The 21,616-nt window shown below is 42.4% G+C and overlaps 1 protein-coding gene across 17 annotated transcripts in view; it reads left to right on the forward strand.

Moving 5' to 3' along the window:
• Window positions 1-17,104: 17,104 nt before the first annotated feature.
• PRDM10 (PR/SET domain 10) overlaps window positions 17,105-21,616 on the forward strand; it is a 50,965-nt gene continuing 46,453 nt past the window's right edge. For 2 of the 17 annotated variants that reach the window (XM_079326645.1, XM_079326653.1), the window contains exon 1: window positions 17,331-17,456. The gene's annotated coding sequence lies outside the window, so the exon portion shown is untranslated. The other 15 variants (XM_079326660.1, XM_079326650.1, XM_079326656.1 and 12 more) reach the window with 13 other exon arrangements.

A 21,616-nucleotide genomic window follows, 5' to 3' on the forward strand; every position in this document is an offset into this window, starting at 1 on the left:
AGCTGTGAGGGGACTGCCAGGGCTGGGGCGTGGCCGCTCCTTGTCACATCTGGCACCCCGGGCTGCCGCAGAATCTGTCCCCAGGTAAAACTCCGCATAGCAAGGACCCGTGGCCTGTATGGCCGTCTGTAGGCTAAACGCTCCACCCCATGGCTGCGGTGAGCAGGAATGCTCTGGGGTAATAAAAGCAGAATGAGATGTTTTCTTCCTCTAAAAATAATACAAGGATGTTTCCCACTCAAAAAACCATCTCTACATCTGTCCTCGAAGTCTCAAAGCCCTTGACCCACGTGCAAGCGCCAAGTTCTCAGCCGCCCAAGTTTCGTAATAAAACTCAACACATGTCCTTCTTTATTTTTTTTCCTCTTAAAATGCAGCTATTGAATGGTAAGAATGATAATAATCATTGATGGCTTCACCTTGCTGCCAACACTGGGTGCTCACCAGACACTACCTGGAAGACATTTACGTGCTGCCACACATGCTGTTCTGTAAAGACAGCACAACTCTCCATAAACTTTAAACAACATGCATGTATTTAATTAAAAAACACACATCACCATCACCATCTCCAGTTTGTGTTTCTTTTCAATCAGAGCATGGCAGCAGTTCCTCCCAGTGAGGATGTTCTGCCACTCCTGGTGCTGCTATTTCAGGACACATTTCTGGCTTTAAAACCAGGTTTTTGTGCCAAATTTGTATTGAGGGTATTTTTATTTCACCATGTTACTTATAAATAGAAATTAGAAATAATTAAAATTTTAAAATAAACAAACCCTTCAGGAACAAAGCAGATCTACCAAGTGCAGTTGCTGATACCACAGACCTTGCACACCTGTGCAGAGCATTTATTAGCCCCTTTTTGGCTTGCCCAATGGTAATGTTCATCAGTCAGTTCAGGGATGACAAATGCCTATCTTGAAGTTGCAACCATGAAAGATCCCACTGGTTTCAAGAACACGAGATCTTTAAAATTACGGATCTATTTTGGATTTGTTGGATTTTTTTTTTTTTCACACAGACATGCAGTGAACCCATTGGCATTAAATTAGAAAAGCGGTATCATGGAATCACAGAATGGTTTGGGTTTTAAAAGCTCATCTTGTTCCATGCCCTGCCATGGGCAGGGACATCTTCCACTAGACAAGGATAGAATATCCTATAGATTCCATATATTTGCTTTCATTTTTGTTTGAAGATATGGATGCTCAAATGGGATGGAAAAGATCTTAGTATAAAATGTCACAGTTATAAAACATTTCCATTCTAAATTTCCATATTCTTTACTGGCTCTTACAAGTGCTGTTTTCTTAATTAGGAACATTACTGAAATGTTGCAGATGGGGTGAATCTGTAGAACAGATCAATAAGCAGCTCAGTTTTAATTAAAATTGCTGACTGGTCCACTGGTCACATAGTATAGTCTCTTTCTTACACTATTTGAAAAACCTTAAATCTCTTTCACTGCAGTCCTCTGACATATATAATTTTCTTTTTAGCCTGGCCAAGTTCAGTTGAGAAATGGAGCAAAAACTGCTTTTGAAAACAGACACATTTTAATGTAAATATTATAATGTGCAATATGAATACGGGAGTAAATACCAAGACATTCTGAGGTAGGCTTTTCCTTTTACTTAAAAAGGAGGGATTTTTTTTTCTACCCAGTCCAAAATGTACAAGTTATTTATAAATTTTTGGGTATGGGCTTTCATTCGAGGTTGAATTTATCTAGTATTTAAAGTACTAAATAAATTAATTTACTTTTAATATTTATGTAGTGCTTAGAATTGATGTTCACAGCCACAACTCCAACAGTGTTATTCTTGTTTTTCTGAAATTTTTCTGTTTTGTTTTTTTTTTAATCTGGTGACTCTTGGGGAAGTCTCTCAGATAAGTATGAGGTACAACCTCAACTACATTCTCATCTGCTCCTGGTCCTGCACTGTAGATACACCAAGGTGTAAGAGCTGAAGTCCTGCAGTGAGGCTGCAACATAGGATATTCCTCTTCAACAGCAAGGCCATCAGTCCTCAGTTCACTACCTAAAAAACAAGTGAGAAATCAAGGTTTGAAGAATAACACACTTCCCTTCATTTAGCAATCAGCCCTACCAGGACAAAAAATACCCAGAAAAAAAAAAGGTTTAATCTCCCAGATATTGGTCATTCCTTGGTGATGATCAGGAGCTATCAGGGAGAGAGATTGAGATAAGAGCCTCCAGCAAGATGCAAATGGATTCCATCAGTTGGAAAAAACCCAAAGGCTTTCAGCAGGGCAAGGCTTCGGGGATGGCTGTTTTCAGGTGCCTCCTGTCCACACAGAAGCAGCAGGTCACTGCAGGCATGATGATACTCATGATGGCCATGTTTAATTCAGTGCACAGGTCTGTTTCAGGTGAGCACTGGTACTTGTCTGTTGCCTGTGACAACAGCACCAGTTTGAATCAATGCTACAAGGCTGCAGCATTCCCTAGGACACCTCTCCTGCTGTTAAACCTGTTAGGTAGGTGACAGCTTATATTTACTTCCAAGAATCCCATTTTACCCAAGTTCTGGAGCTCTTAGTGCCCTTTTCCAGGACATCTGTGTTAATGAAGCACTGAGAATCTCATCCTCACCTTTGGCTGCCAATGTTATTCTGTAAGAAATGTTTCAAGTGAACATCTCTGCCCCTAACCACTTGCAAGACTGTGATTGTGTAAACAGAAAGCACATATGTATGACTGAAAAAATGTGCTTGGTAAGAATAAAGTTAAAGGAGCAAACAGAAGTCATCAAGGAATGCCTTTGGTACCATTAAGTCTCTGGGAGAAGCAACTTTAGCAAACTGATGCATTGAGATCCTGTCAATACCCAGAGAATGAGTTCAGAGAAGTGAGGAAATCTTTGAAGATTCCCACCGTTCTCTTAAACTCCTGATATTGAAGCATAAAATTAGTCTAGCCAGTGAATTGTAGTCCTATATAGCTAAACTTGTTTGAAGATTTAAATGGGGGTTCACATGATTCATAATAGCTCTGTGTGACAGGTATGTGCAAGATAGAACTTGCAGAAGTAGAGTCGAGTCAGTCTGGGGTTTAGGAGGTAGAATGAAAACTGAAGTTAGAAACAACTAAAGAATGTGGTAAAGAACTCCCTATCGCTTATTTTTGAAGTGTCATAATCATACTCCAATATTATTACTGCTGAACACAATTCAACAATATACTAAGAAGTATTAAGCAGTGCTTCTAGGAAAAGTATAGTGCACAATTTGCACAAATGATGCCCAGCTAACTGCCTGAACTCACCTGGAGCTATCCTGTCCTTCAGAAAAGACCTCTATCTATCACCAAGGTTGCGTAAGGGGCAGAAAGCAATGCAAAACTGTTATTAGCCAACTCAAACTTGATCCAACATCCAGGTATTTAAGTGCCTGTGGGACATAATATTTCTCCAGACCCATAAATAACACCAGAAGATTGCCAGCCTGTCTGGAATTGGATATCTGTATTTGGCTGCAGCACTTCTGTGGGCAAGTACAGGGTTCCTCCACCCTTGCAGCTCAGCCTTCCATCTGTGACTCAAAATGACAACACACTGGGAATAAGATGTAGGAAGTCCAGCAGCAGTGAGATGAAGGAAACTGCTGAAGAAACTGGGCTTAAGATATGAAGTGAGAACAAAGATGCTCCATAGAAAGAGGGTAACAAAAAATGCAGAATCCTTGAGAGGCAGACAGGAGCCTAAAAGCAAAAAAGTGCTTTTCAGGGGAATACGGTAAAGTTAAGAAGAGCGAAAGGATGGAGAATAACTAAGAATAGATGCATTGCAAGTGGGGCCATACCATAAAAACAGGGATAAATGGAGTAACTGCAGACGTGAGGAAAAGCAGCACAGAAATCTGTGAAAAGGAGTGACAGAGTATATGGTGCTGGACAGCAAGCTCAAAGACTTCTTTAAAAGGGATTGGCAAGGAAGGAAGAAAATCTGCCCTTCATTATATCAATAAATCCTTAATTCTTGATGGCCATTTTCCCATTGCTCTGGTCCATGCCTGAAATGGTGACATTCATCTGGCTTCCACTGAGCTGTTTGAAGTGGGCAGATCTGCACAGCAGTTTGTGCTGTGTTCATCACAAACAGCACAATCCTTGCCTAGCGCATGTAACAGACTGTTAAGGAAACAAGCCTGGCACCAATACTCCTGTAAAACTGAAAACTTCAAAATAACCTCTCTGTTAGGTTTGGAGATACTTCGACTTTGCTGAAGCACTAACACATAAAGGTGTAATTACATTGGAAAATGAAAAATACATCAACCCAGGATGCTTAAGGGCAGCACAAGACCATGGCTGCCAAAGAAAGCTGCTGCTCCTTCAACACTGCATATGAATCTCAGCATCCAGAAAATGGGATAAATCTATGATCACCTTTCATTTCTCAATAGGGGGCAAAACCAAAAAACAAAAAACTGGACAATTTGTTTTTCTGAAGACTGTCTAAGGCAAAAGCAATGTCTGAGAGATACAAGAAAAACATTTTGGAATAGAGTTGCACATATGTACAATTGACTTCCCAGGAAAAAAAATTACTTCTGATAATTCAATAATATATAATTCAATAGAGTAATGAGCCCACACTCAGACGGAGGATCGAGAATGCAGAAATAGCAGAGACTAACCACCGTTTTAGCTAATACACAAACTGGGAATTTATACTGCTCATTTTCTCTCTCCAGTTGGATCCGAGGCTTTGAGCACTGGCATGATCTCAGTGGCAGAGCAATGCCTGATGCTTCTCCAAAGAACTGAATGCAAACATTGAACCTGACACAGAGAACTCAAAAGACCAAAGGTCTAGGGGCCTACAATTAAAGGCACAGTAAAGACATGGTGGGGAGAGAGGAAGGAGAGGCTGCTTTGCAAAAAATATTTAACTCTTATCCTTTTGCTTGGTGACACATCTTACTGCAATGGCATCCCGTCTCCTTTATCTCTTCTAGTCCACCTGTGAAGACTGAAGTGATGTTTAACCTCTGAAGATGGCAGAATCAGTCATCCATGTATCAAGGCAACCAAATAATTCCAACTTAAATAAGCTGAGCCCCACAGCTGTGGTAGAGAAGCCGTCTGAAAGAGAAAAAGCCCACAGTTAAAAAGAATCTATCAACAACTGATATTGGCTCATTATGGAGCTGGGATTTCTCCTGTTGTCCTTGGATGTTTCTTCCCTCACCCCTCCTCTGCTTGCCCATCTCAGTAATTTCAGCAGTGTGAAAGGTTGTTCATTTTATAGAGGTCTTTTATGAAAGATGAAAATTCAAATATGTTATAATTAGCTGCAGTTCCACATAAGTCAGTATTATTGCAGCTTTTATATTAGATCCTAATTTGTCCCATAAATGTATGTGCCAAATATTACAGTAGAATGATTAATGACATCAGACATAATGAAGGATTGAGCATTGATGCAGGAGACCTGCTTGAGAAGAATAATTTTAACTTCTTTTCACTCAGAATTTTTCCAGAATTTTTGTCCTCTACTGTAAAAGAAACTTGAAATTGAAAATAAAAATGGCTTGTGTTACTGGAAAGCAACGGAAGAGATCTGATTCATGATTTCATTCTTCATTCAGTATTCATTGGTAGATTAAAAGCCAAATCATCTTAACAAATGGCACAGCAATGAACAACATGGAATATAAAAATCCCAGGACTTGTTCTGCTGAATAAATGTGGAATCATTTGCATCTTTGAAGATAAGTGCAATTCAACATCAAAATGGATCCCTCCCTCTGCAGTCAGGTCTGATTCAGCACCTGTTCCATCAGGCGTCCTGGAATTGCCTGTGCTAACAAGCTGTTTCATGGCACACCAAAGTCGCCTTTTTTTCACCTGCAATTACTTGTTTGAGCAGTTACTCAGTTTGTAAGAATGGGGTGTATGAGGAAGGAACTTATGACACAGGAGCAGGCAATAAGGAATTTAAAATGTCCAGGAGACACATCCTGTCTGATAATATGAATTACTGAGAATTGTAGTTTTCCACCAGCTGCATGGTACCTTGAAGTGCTTTTTTTCCTGTTGCACTTAAAGCAGAATAACTCCAAAAATCTCCTCCTTACTTTAATTTGGTATCAGCACAGAAGGCTGCAGTTTGCATTATTCTATTTAAACAAATATTAAGGCATTTCCTGTTACAATGATTGTTGGGGCCTCACAGTTCTCAAACATCAAGTCATCCTTCTTATTTCAACACAGGAATATTGACTTTAGGTGCTGGAAATTCACATCTGGAGACACAGGACCTGCAGCTTTGCTCTCTAGCACTATGACCAGCCTGGACGTTGAGAAGGAGCTGTACAGTCTTTCCTGAGTAGCAGCCTTTCTTCAACTGAGAGTTGGAGGAAAGTCAGTGGGAAGCAGAAATTGCCAGGCACAGGAATTCATATTTGCAGACCTTGCTCTACAAGTTTTTTATTTCAGTGCCCTAAATACACCCAGGGCTCTACAGCACTATTGACTTACAAACTCATTCAAGAGAGAGGCTTCGTATTGTGCTCTGGGGTTTTTATAACCTTTGAAAGAGAGTTCTTAGGAGTACCACAAGGAGTGAGATGTAGCAGCACTTTGGCACCTTTTAAACTTTTAAGGCAGCAAGAAGTTTGAATATAGGTTCTCTTGGCAATAAGAAATAAATAAATACATGTATTTGAAGTCAGTGTCAGTTGAATAAAGGCAAAGAGCAGGACACAGCTGGAAGGAACTAGGACATGTAAGTAGATGCTAAATCCCAATGTCTCCAAGGGAAGGAGGGGACTGCCTACAACTTCCACCCCAAACCTCTGGCCTGAGGGGGTGAACAGCCTCTTCTGAATCACATTTTCTCAGAAGATGAGTCAGCTCCCAAGAGATCTTTAACAAAATCCCTGTCCTTCAACTTTCCAATAGTCTTTTCCCATATCTTGCTAAGGGCTGAATTTGAAGTTGCTCCTTTCATTATACCATGATTTTCCCTCATGGGAAGGGAGAACAACCTGTGCCTTTTGCCACCGCAGCTTGCCAAGGCTTGAAGATCCCTTTTCTCCCCCAATATTAAAGACATTTTGCCCTACAATAATGAAAAACATCATTTTGCAGATGAGCTTCACATTGATATTGGTGTATTCAGCGTTTTTGGAAGCAAATTACAAGGCTTCCTCCAACTCTAGGCTTTCCTGCCTTGTCCCAGTCACTTGGTTGACTCCCCAAGGTCTCTGCCAAGATGTAGCTCATTGGCTAAGTTATAGAAAAAGAGTCTTAAGTAGAGCACTGTATTGAGGTTTGAGTTTTCAGTTTAAAATGCAAATGGCTGGTAGTTAATTCCCTTTTGGGATTTAAGAGCTGAATTTAAAATGGGAAATGATGGCACAAAAATATACATCAGAAAGCATTGCAGTGTGAGTAATGAATCCTTCACCACATGAATGCAGACTCTTGGGGTCAGCAGACATATTCATTTATCTATATTTTAATCGTTTCCCTCAAAGCTGCTTCTGGCTAAATTCTTCCACAACATACTACCTGGTGCACTCTCAGTGGACAACAACAAGGGCAAAATTTGATCAGGTTTTCTGTTTCTTAAAATTGTATAGATCAACATATTTAAGCACATCAATATTTTACTGGGTACGATAAATAACACTCTCATTTCTGTTAAGAAATCTAGCGAGACCTTTTCCTTACTGAACATACAGCTGGATGATAGGCCCATTTGCCAACTCCTTGTCAACTGGGAAGGCTAAAAAGCAATCCAAAAAAAGTAGTTGCTTAGTAAAGATGTTAAATCAATATTCACTATCCAATTGCAAAAGTCTTCCATTTCCCTTTTTCCCTTTCTTTTTCATAACTACCATTTTACTTCCAACAGGGAAAAATAAGTATATATAATTATGTCCTTATATCAATTTATGCTTAAACACATACACACACAGATACACCCCTGCAACCTTACAGGAACCTGGGATTGCAAGTGCTCTAATATGCATTTAAGATTCAGAATGCTCCACTCCTTGCCTGATCAGACCTTAAGTAACACAACTGGATTCCTTCTATTTGTTCTGTCTTCTGGAAAATATATCTTTACATAACCCTTCAAAAGAATCATTTCTATGCACACGAACACTGACACAAACACATGTAACAGTTTTCATAAACCTTCTCTCAACAAAGGTGGAACTGCATCAGCAGGAGATGAAAACTACAGATCACAGCAGGCAACTGCTAAGTTCCTGGTCTATGTTTAGAAGGCGTAAACGTGGATCAGGTTGATAAACTAGAAATTATTTGTATTTGGATCCAGTTCCTTTGGCACATGGGTGCAGAGCTGTGGCCAGCGAGCACATGTGGGGGGTGAAAAGGGAGCAGTGCCCAAGCCAGGCGTTCCCCTGGCCAACATCATGTGATGAGCCAGCATCAGCTGGATAATCTAGAAAAAGCACATAGGTAGATCTCTTGGTAGGGTCAGTAATTAAATATCTGTACCACCTCAAAACCTAAAAAACTATGACTTACACAAGCCTTATTTCAAGCTTTCCCTCTGTCTGTACAAGAATATATCAAATAGTCTAGTTTTTCAGTTGTCCCTTTTTTTTTCTCTACACTGCAAACCGTCCAAACTCTCCAGGCTCTGTTCTTTTTTTTTTTTTTTTACTGATTTCAGTCAAACCCTAGATCTGAAAGTCCCCAAACAATCAACAAAGAGTGTATTTCAGTGAGTTAAATTTGAGAAGTCACAATAAGGGCTGTAGTATGGTACTATGATATCACTCACAAAGGACTGTTACTTCATTGTGAATGGAAACAGCATCTGGCATGGGGCAGGAAATCATTTACCAAAGGAGCATCCAAGAAGTACAGCAATGAAAAATAAGATTCAAATGAGTTTACGACTATGTAAGTTGTCTTTGTTGGGAAGGTGTTTCTCTAAAATCATAGAAGGAAAAATATTGCACATTATGTCTTTTTTCCACCTTTAACTCCAGTGTTTGCCAATAGCTTTTCAACAATTGCATGATTCACTATTGAGTATTCCATGCTGAGAGAAACCAGTATTCTGTACAGCACAGGGCTCTTTCATTCCTTTCTATTTCATATTTCTGTTACCAACCAACATGACAGCGGTGAAATAAAACCTGGAGAAAAACTTCGAAAGGACATAAATTCCCAGCAGGTGTCACAGAAATACCGAATTGACTTTTAGTCTTAATTACACCTTCTGTGTGATTTTGCTCTGTTTCTCTTGCTCTGTACTAAATGAAATAGTGTTATTTTAAAATACTTTTTTTCTATGCTAAAAGAGAAAGTGAACAGGTCAAGATAAAACTAGGTAAAGTGATGGGAATAAAAGAGAAACAGCCATCACCAGCACAGTTCCTAAAAGTTCTGCAGGGAATTAATGAGAAAAGAGCAGAGAAGGGGAGCCAGGATGTGGAATTCAGTGCAAAGATGAATACAGGAAATCACAGAATCCCAGAATGGTTTGGATTGGAAGGGACCTCAAAGCTCATCTCATTCCACCCCTGCCATGGGCAGGGACACCTTCCACTAGACCAGGTTGCTCCAAGCCCTATCCAACCTGGCCATGAACATTTCCAAGGATGGGGCAGCCACAGCATCTCTTTTTTGCTCATTTACAACCTTTTGAGATTGAGGAGAACCACTAGGATGTGAAGCAGCTCATTCAACTTTTAGGGTATTCTCAGGTGAAACAAAACTCACCAGGGAGATGAATTCAGCTCATATCAAGCTGGTCCAATAGTGAAAAATGACCTTGTCATCTTAGGCCTATTCCTGTCCTTTGCCTTCCTGAATACCTCAGCAACTATGAGAATAACTTTCAAGATAATCTTACCACAGTGGCAAAGACATTTCAGTGTAAAAATCAGCTTCTGAGGGCCTGGGCCTGCAGCTGGAAAAGTCTCTTGATTAAAATTACTCAAATTTTGCTTTGAGAAATGCCATTGCTATTACCATGCTCTATTATTCAGGCAAATTCACTAAGCAGCAGATTTTGGAAATCAGGGATCAAAGTCTGGGATCTTTTGATAAACCTGAAAAGTCCATATCCTACCTGAGCTCCCAGTGGGGTGTACTGGCTTTAGAGACAAGTTCCCAAGCAAACAGATTTTAGAGCCCTGAGAAATACCAGTAGTACTGTAACAGCAAAACTCTGGAAACAAGTCCCCAGGGGGATCTTTGCAAAATGAAGGCAGGACAAACCCAATGTGATGCCGGACACATGAACACTTTCAGATGGAACTGCAGCAAACCTATTGTGAACTGTAGCCTCATGCTCAGGCAAGCAAATCTGGAATTTTTCCACTATGTGCAGGCTGGGGTTACAGGAGTTCAACAACAGTTTAACAGTTTAATTCCATAGTAGCAGAGAAATGCAAAGTCCTGTCACAACATTACCACATAAATCTGCTGCTTTGAAGAAAACACCTTTATTTGGGGTCAGGCTTGCCAGGTGCCTGGGCACACCTGGAATACGTAACATTTGCATGCACCTGGATAACATCACCTGAGCTTTGACAATGAGGATTATTTCCTGAAAAAAGACTGGCTCAAAATAATTAGGTTATGTTCACTAAAAGATTTTGAGGAAGCAAATTTGTTATTTCTTCCCAGGCTAGTGTCTGCATCCTTCCTGCAGTGTTGTTTCACTGAAGCACAGTAGAAGCGCTGCCATCATTCCCTGCTCTGGGCAGCTCTGTGCTTTTCCCCTGAACAGCACATTCTTACGTTTTTCTTGTCTGTGTGACTACAGAAGTTTTTTATTTGTAGCCATCTGCACCCAGGCAGAGGCTGCAGCTTCAATCTTAATGGCCGTCTGGGATGATATCATACGTTTTTTTATCAGCTTCAGAGATAAGGGCAGCATTAACTCCCTGAAAAATCCTGGCACTTGCTCCATTTGATTCCTCCTGGTCTCCTAAACCAGTTGTTTTCAAAGGCATTCAGGTATCTGTCCACAGTGTGGGTGGAATACACTTACTTCCAACTCAGTTAAGTTGGAAAACATTTCCTCCTTTTACACTAATCACTCACTAAACAAACATTTCTACCCTCTTGAAGGGTACTATCCTCTTGAAGGACACATCCAACTGCAAAGAACCACACTGCAAAAATACTTTTAATGCAATCCAAAATGACACCAGTCCCAGGGTCTGCTCAGACAGCACCTGCTGCAGGGTCACAACTCATACAGGAAACCCCAGTCCACAAGGTGGTGACAAGCAACATAAGCCCACCCACATACCATAAGGGGGGGTTCTTCCACTTAAAATTGAAGAATGCTGTAAGAAAATGTCAGCAGTGTTTTTCTTTTCAAAGTCTTAATTTTTAATATGTTATGATAAAAAAAAATCAAAGAAGGACTTAAGATCATGGTAAGTAAAGGCTTGAAATTAAGGAAAAAAAAAACCCAACCACAACTGTATTTTTTTTTTTTTTTTTTTTTTTTTTTGTGCAGCAGTCCTATAAGCTGCTAACAAATAGGACAAAAATACGAATACTTGATTTAAGACAGACTCAAATACACCTTTATAAAAAAAAAAAAAAAAAACCAACTTCTCCAAGAGCCCATGGCTAAATAAGGACTAAGATCTACCTTCAGCACCTGAACAGCAGTACAACACTAAGTTAGACTTCAGAGGCCAATGATAAATCCTCCTGATCCTGAGCAGCTTCACCTAGGACCATCCCCCGACAAGTGCAGGCATCCTATTTAAGCCAAGCTCAGAGCCATTGCTTCTTGTCCAAGGAATTCTAGAGGAGTATAAGTTTTAGCTTAGTATCAACTGTAATTGGCTATGGATTTGGAATCTGTGCTATTGCTCTAGGCTAGCAAAGTTACTAATGGATTTTGTCTTACTTTTATTAACAGCCTACATCATGACAAGCAAATTTGATTCTAATTTTGGACTCAGGTCTGCTTTGGCCTCTTGAACATGCCTGCTGAACCTGTACTTTTGAATGCTCTCTGGATTCCATCTCTAGCTGAACCTTAATCATCTTCTATAAGTGCCAAAAGATGGAATTGGAACTGTTCAGAATTTCCAACAGCTTGGAAATCCAGATGTTTAGGTAAAAGCTGGAGATGTCCCAGGGGATGTTTTTTGCCCTTAAAAATCAATCAATTTCTAAAACTGCATCATCTATAATGAAATCTCTGTAAAAGCCCTGTTGCCCCACTAGAGCAGAGGGGCTGGGTAGACAGCTGGGAATAAGGAATGTGTTAGCAGGAAATGAAAGAAACACGGTTTATGTAGTCTGACAAAAACCTTGAGGAGGATGTGACTGCGCTCTATAAATACATCAGGGAGTAAACGCTGGGGTAAGGATAAAGACTCTGCTTAAAAGGCATGAAATAAGTAGGAATAGACTTTAGAAGAAAGAACCAGTTTATCTTCCATAATGTTTTTTAGTCTCTTTTTTAAAACTGCAAGAATCTTAGTCTCAGTTTCTCATCAGGGAAAGCCTGCTCAGGTTATAGACTGAGGTATCTGTGATGGAGAGGACTTGGTAGCTTGGAAACCCTCTGCCAGCTCCTACACCCATAAGAAGGTCAGACTTCTCATTTCTAAATTCTGCAGAAGGAGGAAGACTGACCATCTGACAGATAAGTATTTTTATCCTTATACATACTGAAAAAGAATACAGTTTTCCCAGCTAGGAGACTTACTTTTAGCTGTTCTATAAAAAGCCAAGATAAACAGAGTATAGAGTTAGTACATGTACTAAATTAAATCTTAAAATATGATTTAAAAAAACCAAAAAATGTGGCTGCTGTCGAAACATCTACCATAAGTTATCACTGAAAGTATTTATATGTTGCTTCTTCTAGTCATCTATCAAATGCAGGATCAGGAAGAAGCTCTCTGAAGATCCCTTTTTCCCAACAGAGGTGGGGGGAAAGCTGACTGTCATCTCATCACTATGTTTGGAAAAAGGTTGTCAAAGACTATATCAAATCCTTTCCCAGTGCTGGAGACAAATATTCTGGAAAAATTAAAAATCTTGTATAATACACTATAGGAATCATTTTAATAGAGAATATTAAACCTTTGTTTAACTTTCTAGTGAACTCAGAAATATTCCAAAGCGTGGAGATTTTCCTGAGTCATTCTGGCCTGCTTAATGGAAAGGAAACCCAAACACCCTCTGTGTTTACTTTGCAGTTGATGCACAAATGATTTCCTGCTGATGTCAATGCTTCTACACAACCAGAGCTGGGCCATGGAGATACCTGAACTTCAGTAGGAAATCAGCCACTAGTGTTGGGTAATCAGCAGTTCAGTGCTGTCAGGATCATGGTAGCTGAGATCCTTCCCAGAGAAGAAATGTGTGCACTAAATTAGGAGTAATCCCAGCTAAAGAAGTAGCTGACCTGGATTTGAACTACATCTGTCCAGTGCAGATTTCTGGGAAATGCTCCAAGAATGAACAAGTCTGGCAATGCAGAGAAGAACTGGGTCGCACTGGAGTTCCTGTATTTGCCTAAACTGGGCTGACTGGAACCACAAAGGCTGGGTCCACAGGAGCAGCCAAGCATAAGAAAGAAAAAATCCCTTTCTAACCCTGCAAAATCTTGCAAAGAGACAGTTTGCAACAAAAGCTGTGAAATGTCAAACTCCCAGTTGATTTCTGTCACTTTTAAACCATGGGATCTCATCAGGAGCAGCACCTGCCTTTATAAATATTGTTCTAATAGAGTCAGGGAGATATTGGTGTGTGAGTGGCAAAATATTTTCCCTGCAGGAATTTTGGCATCAGGACTCACTTTTCCTATCCCAACACCCCAGCAGGGCTTTGCTAAATGAAATTTCAGTGAACTGAAAAGCTTCCTTTTCCTAAAACTTGCTGTATCTTTTACCAAGTGACCAGTGAAAATTATGGGGCTGGAGGGGAGTGATACAAGTTGTTTCCTGCCTTGTTTTGGTGCCTCTTTATAATTAAATATTGGAGGCTAAATGCCGCTTGGCTGGGGACAAATCACACAAAAAGAGAACCAATAGTGAATGCATGAGGTGAAATATTTCAGCTAATGGTATGTTTTTCATTTAAAATAAAATTTAATTTTTTGAGTTGATGCAGATGCTATTACAACACCCTCAAACTTGTTTTAGTCAATTCTTTTTTCTTGCAGTTAAAGAAATTAATTTAGCATGTCAAGGAAAAAAAAAGAGATTAATTTTTGGAGGGAGGAGTCATCCTGAAAACCAAAATAAAATAACACATACTTGTATGTGTTTTACATGAGGCCATGTTAATTAAATTTATTGTGGCTTACTCTAAACTAGTGAATTCATGTTTTGTATTCTCTGTGCAGGATGAAAAGTAATTACATTTCAGTTGCATTATAATTTAGCAGGTTGTAACAAATACAGGGACAGACCTGAAGTTTTTCCATCTTCTAGATTGGAGTTTTAAATCACAGCCAGCTGCTGACTTGCACGGGGGTGGGAAGTGAGTGCCACAAGGCACAGCCCAATACCATGTGCAGTTTAATTTGGGAATCTTGACCTAAGTACCTACTTGTCATGCACAGAATGAGACTGGGAGGTCACCAGGGCCAGGAAGGTAGTGGCTGCTTCTATATCTCAAATGAGTTTAGAGCACTTCAGCATCTTTCTTTGTCATGTTTAATCTATATGTTCCTCAAAATGGGATTATATCATGGAGAAAAATCCAATAAACCAAACAAAACCTGAAACATCCATATAGACGGCGAAAAAACAGAAAATCTTTCTAGGGGCTCTTTCTAAATTTAAGGAGTGGGGTCCAGGTTTGGGAGGCTTGTTTTTAAGGCATAAACTTAGGAGTGTTTTTTTTAGGTGAAAGGAAGGGGTGAGGAGGTCCAAGGGAAAGAGGGCAAAAAACCCCAAAAAACTCATGAGTAAATTAAATGGGGTGGAGTTTCAGTGTGCTTTTCTACCTGGAATCTGAAAATGGGGGAGAAGACAGTCAATACACTTGCTTCCATGTGGGAACTAGCAGAAAAATGAATGTTGAAATGACTAGAGGGAAGAGACAGAACAGGCAAGATGAGAGAAATTGCTGCAGCAGCAGCATCCAAATGAGATGATGTAGGGATGGAGACATGGATCTGAGGATCTGATGGCCTGGGGGCTGAGCAGGAAAGGAGGATTTTCAGGAGGGTTTCAGCACCTTCCAGACTGGAGGTGGAGGAGGGTATTTAATGCAGTTCACCTGAACTACACAGATTAGAAATAAATAAATTAACCTCATGTGAAGACCTCTCTCTCTGCCAGCACAAGGCTGTGGGGGAAACAAAGCCTCTGCTGGAGCATCAGAAACAACACATGAAATGTGGGAATTACAATAGGCATTACATCAGATGCTGGATACTGCAGGAGATGAATCAGAGCAGCATCTGGCAGCTTGGTGCATCTACAGTGAACTTGCACTGATTTGACTACAAAAGGATAAAAAATAACATGTGGAACAACTTTGAATGTGAGCCCTGTTTAGGAAAGGGCATTGTTCTGTATTCTACCATAGGACTACATCTCTTGTGGTGGAGCCACCAAGTCTTCAGAAACATTAGGGAGAGTCTTGGAAAACCCAAATAAAAATACATTTTGATTTTTTAAAAAGTAACACATGAAGCTTTAAAAATTTATAAGAAATAAAGCAGTTTTGTTTGCTTTTATGTATTTCCTTGTAGTACTTGTTCGCCTGAAGTTTCAGCATGGTATAATGAAATTGAAACTGGTTCTATGGACAGAGAAATAAATTAGTTCCATGACTCCTATAATTTAAATTAAGAGAACTGCCCAGAAGTGTAAAGAAGTAGAGTTAAAGGGAAAAAACCAACAAACTTCTAAACTAAAAAAATTCTGCTGACTTCAGGTTTAAAACCCATACCTAACATTCTAAGATCAAGTTCACAAACACAATTTAGAAAATTTGTATCTCTGTGGGCTGTTTTTTAAATTTTGTTTGCTTATGGAAGAGGGGGCATGATTTCATACATGATACAATGCAATGATTTCAATTTGCAACAGCAGCTCTTAATTTAAAAGACTAGTCCAGGCTTTAAAAGGACAGACCTAATGGAGAGTTACACTTAATGGCAGCAAGATTTGACCCTCTCACTGTTCTCCCAGCACAGACACTGAGCAGAATCAGTTCTGTAAAAGTAGTGATTAATATTTAACCCAAATTTCCCCTTCCTGTCCTCCTAGGATTTGGTCAGTTGGCCACAATGGCCCAATGGATCTGTAGCTGCCCACACTGCAGTGAACAGTGGTTTACACACAGTCCATAAAGCCACTTAGAATAAAACTAAAAGGTCTTAAACACAGGGATTGTCTGGCTTAAATATCTACTTGACCTACTTGATTAAAGACCTACCCAAGTGTGTGCTAATGGCAAATGAGTGATAAGAAAGGGATGTTTTTCCTGGCCACCATAATACAAATAGAAAAATACTAAACACAAGTATGGCAGTAACCACCCTGGAATGACCACTTAGTTACATTTTTGAACAATAGTAATTCTTATCCTTCTTTGAGCAGACATTCAGGATTCAGACACATGTACCATGAAAAAAAATTACGTAGCAACATTTAAGGTCGTATTAGGCAGAAGGAGCCCTTTAGTGGGCATTTCCTCAGGGGTTGACCTTCGACAGATACTAATAGCTCATATTTCAGCTTTCCGTTTATCAGCTTTAAGTAAAATTCCAGTGGAATCCGCTGGTTTTGACATGCTCCAAGTTATGCTCCAAAGGGGTGCTAGGCAATGCTCAAGGGGCTGCAGAGCATTGCGGATGGGAGTCCACGAGAAGTTTGGGTGTCACCTCCTCATCCAGGAGGGAGCGGGGGATGGGCCCGGCCCCACCTGCCCGGGAAAATTCGGAGCGAGGGGTGCGGGTATCGCCCCTTCCCGCCACCAGGGGGTGCCCGGCGCCCCCCCACCCCCCCAGTAGGGGGCACTGCCTGCGGCGCCCACACCGCCTCTCCCGGGGGGGCGGAGCGCCATGAAAACCGCGCTCTGATTGGCGAAGATACCCGTGGCGGGGATGAGAGCGGGGCTCTGATTGGCCGCCAGCACCCGAAGGTGGGAGCAAAAACCCGGGCAAAGGACCCCTACTCCGCTCCCCTTCTCGCGGATCGGGGTGTTCCCCATCCCCCCCTCCCCCAATCGACCTGGGCGTTCCGAGTCTTTCCTTGAGGAGTTATGTGCCCCTTCGTGTCTGGCGGAGGAATTTCAGCCAATGAGTGCGCGACGCCGCGGCTTGTTGCCAGGCAGATTATGGTAATGAGGCACGGGCGGCCACCCCCCCCTCCCCCCCCCTCCCGCTCTGCAGCTACCATTGTGAGGTGAGGACAGGTGGGGGGGTTCGGGGCCGCCGCGGAGCCGGCGGCGGCAGCCGGAGTGCGGCACCCCTACGGGACCCCCTCAGGTAACGCGATGGGACAGTCCGGGAGGGCAGCGCGGCCCGGGGACGCCGCGGGGACCCGCCGGGGGTTTTAGACTTGTTGTTTTAGTCGCACCCAAGATGGCGCCCGGAGCTGGCGGTGCGGGGCCGGGATAAACCGTTCGCTCCCGCCAGTGGGGGGGGGGGGGGGGGGGGGGGGGAAGGGGAAGTAGGGCGTCCTCATTCCCCTTCCTCCCCCACCCGCGGGAGAGGTACAGTCCGCTTCCCCCCCCTCCCTGCCCCAGCCGGGGTCCCCCGCCCCTCCCGGACGCGGGGAGAAGGGGTTGCCCCCACCCTTATTCCCCCCTCCCTGCGTGGTACAGTCCGGACCCCGGCACCTGAGCGGCGGGGGGAAGGCGGGGGCGCTCAAGCTATGTTTTTGCCCCCCCCCCCCGCCCCCCTTCCCAGCACTACGGGGGTCTCATCTCTCCACCATAATTCTGGGCCGCTCACCCCGCGCTTAGCCCAGCTGCCCCGCCCTCGGCAACGGGCCCGGCCCGTCCGCTCAGGCCGCCGGCCCGTGTACCCCCTCGGCCCTCAGTGGTTGGGGCTGGCTGGCCGCTGGGCGCTCTTACGGGGGGCTGATGGCGCCGCTGCCCTCAGGCGAGGGCGGATGGGGGGGCGCAGCGGCGGGAAGCGGGCGGTGTGAGTGGGGGGGACGCTCACGTCTGCTGATTGGCCGCGTGCCTCGCGCCCCTGCCTCCTATTGGCCTAATTAGGGGAGGGGGTGTCTCACCCCGTCTTCGGATTGGCTGTTGATGGCCGTGGAGACTAAATTGGGGGTGTGGATGGGGGTCCCCCAATCTGCCCTGTGAGGGGCAGTGGTGGGGTGTGATTTCGGGTCCTCTTGCTCCAGGCAGCCCAGTGGACATCAGTGTGTCCCCAGCCGGGCAAGGCTCCTGAGCCTTGGTGTGAAGGAAAGTTAGGCCCTTCCCCATTGCCCTAGGATGAAGGTCCTGGTCTAAGTAGCAGCAGTTGCTGCAGGTGGCAACTGTGGGTTTCACTGTTCTACTGATAGAGGTCTTGCTGCCAAAACCTTTTTCTGTGGTCTTGGGTATGGTTTTAGCAAGTTATACTTTATCTTCTGGCTGTCTTGCTCTGTGGGTGTTTGTGTTGAGTTGTCCCATTTTCCTTCCTGTGCCCCAGTTCCATTAAAAGTGAGTTGATGTGAGCTTGTTGAATGGTTGAGTTGGAATGGAAGAATAAGGTCCCGATGCTGTGCCTTTCAAAATTACTCATCCTATAGGGGTAATTCACCTTTTTAGGGATATTTCCCGTTATGAGAGCTGTGTGTGGTCACCTTTCACCTCTCAGCTGTACATTGAAGAGCCTCAGGAGGGCTCTTACAGGGTCCCTAAATTAGAATTCTAATGTGGTGTAGGCTACTGACAGTAGTCATGGTCCTGACAGTGAAATGAAGAGTCGGTATTTGTGATGCACTTTTTGGTACCTTGGCATCAACCTCTCTAGTGCATCGCTATATGTTTATGGTTCTTACAGACCTTTAAAGAATTATCAAGTGCAAAGCTGGGTGTGAAAATGCCTGTCAATGTTTCCCTGTGAGTTTCAATGGGAGTAAAGCCTATACTGAACTTTCACTTTCTTCTGTCAGATTTGTAATAATTCAGGGTTTTTTTTTTGTATTTTTGTTTTTTTTCTAATTTGGTTAGAAAATGAGATGCTAATGAATCACCAACTGATTTTACAAGAAAATTCTTTGCATCTTTTGTGGACACAATAAAATAATTGGTAGTCTTGACCCTTTTAATGCCTTCATTTCTAGGAAAAGTAATACAGGAGTGTGTATTCTCTAGTCTGTCCTTAAATGGAAAATTTCTTTCTGAAATTGTAATGGTTTTTGACACTTTGCTACATGGATGCTTCTCTTGTGTGAAAAGACACAGCTTTATTACCTTGTTTATAGAATGAGATATTGGTGTAATTATTATTATTATCTGATAGAATAATTGGCAATTTGATTTTAGAGAGAAACGGGTCTGTAGTATTGTCTGCAGTATTGTCTGCTCTCCTCTGGCACCCTTAGTTCTACCATTTGCAGTAAATCCCTGGATGAGCTCTCCTGGTGTAAATTGCTCTGCAGTGAGTGGCCGCTTCCAGTGTGTTCCTGACCACCTGCAGCTGTTGGGAGCTGTGTACCCTGAATTCTAATTCTAGGTGTATTAAGGGGGCTGGTTTTTTTGGGCTTGAACATGAGATTGGGTCTATTTGTCACTTTTATCTCTTGCTAGTAAAACATGCATTTGTATCATTGCCCTGAAATGGCTCTGTATGTCAGTCCCCACCTGTTTGAAGGTGCAGGTAGTCCATTTGTTCTCTGGGGTAGTGCAGAGCAGCAGCTATTCTGAAGGAGCAATCTCAGGTATGTGTTTTTATGTGCAGAAACAAGGTAGTTTTGTTTTTTTGAATTTTATGACAGGTGATTTAAATTCAGAGGAAAGGTGCAGGGGGATGGGTGAGGGAGAAAGGAAGCAGCACTACTTGCATGTAGGAGGGGAAGAATCCCCTACAACTGACATTTCTTTTGGGAAGAGTTTACTGGAGGAGGAGAAGGGATGGGAGAGACAAAAATGGCAGAAAGAAGCTGGAGGGGAATGGTTTGTTTTCTTTCAGAAACCCCTAACAGAGCCATCTTGATGATTGTGCCGGCAGAACTGTAGAAGACACTGATACAGACACTTATTTTCCTTTTGTGTCACCCTGTATTTTAAATGCATGTGTTCCCTGCTTCCATGCTTTATCAGACTCCTCTCTCTGGGATTTATAAACCAAATCCTTTAGGAAGGCAGGGTTGCTGCCTTGGGCAGCTGGAGCCCAAGAACTGCAGTATGTGATTCAACAGCCCATGATATCACAGGGACCTCAGAAGATGAAACATTGGGATGACAACATGAGGAATGTGGCCATAGATTAAGGAAGCTGAGAGTGGGAGGAAGAAGTCAGTTGCTGGAGTGGATATTTAGATGTGGAGCAAATGGGAAGAGAGGTGACTAAAGAAGAAATTTGCATATGTGGAAGGTAATGAAGTTGAGTCTTTGCCCACTGAGAGAGAGGACAATATGAGAAACATTTTATTATGCAAGAATTAAGACTCGAGAGAGATGTCCTTGGAGCATCTCTGAGTAGGTGTCTAAAGCCAGCCTAGGTAGTCTGTAGGAGGATGTTAACCTGTGCTCAGGCTGGATTCTCTCCTGTATTCTGTGGTAGAAATGGATTTTCAGCTAATGGATTTCACCTGGTAAGTTATGAGAGAATAGTTACATCAAACCCTTGTACTGTCACTTTCAGTGCCTGAGCACTATCCCTTTAGGATAAGGACTGTAACATGTGATGGGCACAGCAGCAGAGGACTGGCCTTTGTCTAAGAGATCTCTTCCAGCTTGTAGCTTTGATGCTGGATGTGCCATAATGATATGGATATACATAGATTCATTATGTACAATGGCATTGAAGAGTGAGTTGGTGTTTGGCTGAGCTCTTCTATTAATTATACGAGAAAAAAAATTGAAGCCATTTTTCCCTTTGTGGAAATAAGTAGTTCTTGCTGTCCCAGCCCTAGTATGATTCCCATTTTTAACTCCCCAGTAAAACATAAATATTGTGGTTTTACATCACCTGATTGATAACATTCACACAAAATGCACCAGGGCCAGAGTTCCTTGAAACAGTATGTGCCTGTGATGGATGGGAATGCAGAGGAGGTGACGACAGTTCTGACTCAGTCCTCGATGAGGTTGGAAACCTTGCTGCGATGAGAGCATGTTCCTACTAAAGGATCTCAGGAAATGCACTGGCTCTGCCTTCTACCTGGCATAATTAACTGTGTGGAATAAAGCTTTTTGCAGGCACGTATGATGTTCCTTTTGAGCATAATAAATTATTTTCATATTAAAAGCTGGAGGAAGACTGGGAGTTGTAAAACCTCTTTTGTACCAATCTTACTGCACTTGCACATGGCTGGGGTGACACACAGTTGTCAGTAAGCTCAGTCGTGGGAGGATTAAGCCAGTAGTCCCTGCTGTTATTGCTGCAGGGAACCTCAGGCTATGCAGGGCTTTTTTACACTGGGGAGTAGATCACATTAGCTGGTTTATGCACCATTATTGCAAAGTGGGTTCTCGTTTGAG

This window comes from Erithacus rubecula, assembly GCF_903797595.1.
Source record: "Erithacus rubecula genome assembly, chromosome: 25".
In the NCBI taxonomy this organism is placed as follows: Eukaryota; Metazoa; Chordata; class Aves; order Passeriformes; family Muscicapidae; genus Erithacus; species Erithacus rubecula.